The sequence below is a fragment of the Chelonia mydas genome, chromosome 1, assembly GCF_015237465.2.
Source record: "Chelonia mydas isolate rCheMyd1 chromosome 1, rCheMyd1.pri.v2, whole genome shotgun sequence".
In the NCBI taxonomy this organism is placed as follows: domain Eukaryota; kingdom Metazoa; phylum Chordata; order Testudines; family Cheloniidae; genus Chelonia; species Chelonia mydas.
In genome coordinates this window covers 70,975,844-70,978,359 of record NC_057849.1, presented here as the reverse complement: position 1 = coordinate 70,978,359, position 2,516 = coordinate 70,975,844, and positions in this window count along the sequence as shown.

The window sequence follows — 2,516 nt, the reverse complement described above, 5'->3', positions numbered from 1 at the left end:
AATCCCAGAATAGAGCTGGTTAGAAATTTTGGTCCCAACAGTTTTCCATCAAAAATTAATAAACAAATAGAAATCAAAATATTTAGAAAACCTGGTCAATTCTGGCATAATGAAGTTTAGGAAAAAAAAAGCATTGTATTAATGTCAAAGTATCCCATTTCCAGAATGGAAGTCTTTGATTTTTCATTTCAAATGACTTTTCAAAACTGAATTCATTGTTTTTATACAAAATATATATTTTTTTAAATGATAAAAGGTGAAAATAGGAACAAAATGTTTCAATTTCATTGAAACGTTACATGAAGATATCAGCTTACCAGAACCATGTTAACAGGTTTTAGGATATTGGAGGGATGGTTTCTATCAGGCCTAATAAGAAGTTCAGCAAGGGAAGATTTAAATAGGGCTTTGGAACTTGGAGATCTTGTGATGGGGGCGTGAAAAGGGAGGAAGAGATCTGACACCCTGACTGAGTGCTTGTCTACACAAACAAACTCCTTCACACCGCCCCCTCCCATGACTGGAGGGGTGTTAATGGGCTACTTCACCTTGAATGGTATCTTGGCATCAGCATTCCCTCTAATTTTTCCCACCCATGTGTGGAATGAATTTTATTATGTGCACCAATATGGAGGTGATGCGTGATACATGACCTTTGTATTGGTGCACATAACAAAATTCATGTGGTGGGGGGGGGCTGAGGGGTTCCGAGTGTGGGAGGGGGCTTAGGGCTGGGGCAGAAGGTTGAGGTGCAGGGGTGCGAGGGCTCTGGTTGGGGATGTGGACTCTGTGGGGCCGGGGATGAGGGGCTCAGGGCTGGGGCAGAGGGTTGGCGTGGTGAGGTGAGGGGACTCCAGCTGGGAGTGTGGGCTCTAGGGTGGGGCTAGTGATGAGGGTGCTCCCCGGGTGGTCCACAGGTGGGTTGCTTGAGCACCTTCACAGCACTAAATAGGCTGCTGCGTGGCCATGTGGCCGTGCAGCTTACAGGTAACTTAGCTTGGAGTATGTGTTTACTTATGATAAACAATCTGTTCCACCTTGTATTTAGCTGTGACATTCTGAGTACATTTACTAGACCTGAAGAAGATCTCTGTTTAAGCTCAAAAAAATTAACTGTGAAATCTGTCTCACCAACAGAAGTTGGTCCAATAAAATATATTAACTCATCCAGCTTGTTTCTGTAATATCCTAGAACCAATATGGTTAAAACAAAACTGGAAGATACTGAATGTTGGCATCTGAAATGGAAACACCACAACTTGTAGAAAAAGGAAGAAAAACTTAACAGAGACATCTACTTCCTAAGCAAATGCAAGAAACAAAACATCATCCCCAGATGTCTCACCATCTATAAACCTCTGACTACTAGATACATCTCCAAACATGCTGAACAGCTCTGCAGAAGGACTTCAGAAAAACTGAGGGACCACTTACTGTACTTCACATACTCCAGAAGGGATCGTCTCAAACAAGGAATTATCACATGCTCTCATACACTGGAAGAAACAAATCAGGTTAACTATCTGGAAATCATGAAAGAAACACAACACCACTATATAAAAATACCCCTGATGATGTCTATTCAATACAAAACCCAAAAGTAGAACCACCTACAACAGCTCCACAACCCACAGAACACCATCTCCCAGAGAAACCGTGGCATCCGGACCCACCACATGGACACTACACAACACTGCAACATCATAAATTTATCAAGACTGTCCTTCACTGGAACTAAATTAACTGTATTCTCCAAGGGACTGGACTTGTGCCCAACCACAGAACTTGATACCAGAATAACGTGGATAACTGGAACAGTTATTCCACCAACTTGGCCATAAAGGTTTTTTTCATAACAATTACATCACCATCCACAATAACTACGACCACTGTTCCCTCTAAGCTGTGTGCGTGCTCGCGCGCGCACAGATCCTAAACCCCGCACACACGGTGAAACACCATGCACACAAAAATTTGCACAGAAGCACAACAATTTGCACAGAATAATTTTTTTGTGCACACAGCCTGTCAAAAATTTGCACAGAAGAAATTTTTTGCTCACACGTCCTGTCAAAAATTAGAGGGAACATTGACTACAACTCTACCAACAGTCATAAGAAAAACTAATCATCTGCCTGGAGATTTCCCAGTGTATGAAACCACACTCTAATCATTACATCAATTGCTTCAGGAAAAAAAATTAACTGTGAAATCCATAACAAACATCACATCTGCCACAATGTCTCCACTGTTGAGAGGACAGCTATACAGTCCCTGAGATACAACCACCAGATAGTGATCAAACCATCAGACAAGGAGGTGCCATCCATGATCCTCAACCACCATGACAATGTTCATGGGCCTGCTGACAATTTTTCAAGATCACCTACTATCAAGAACTTAAAGAAGACCCCACACCACAGTTTACCAAGGAATTTAAAGACATCATCAGATCCTTCCCCAAACAACTGGCAGATAAAACTCTACCACCTCATCCCCTACAAACCCACCCCAGG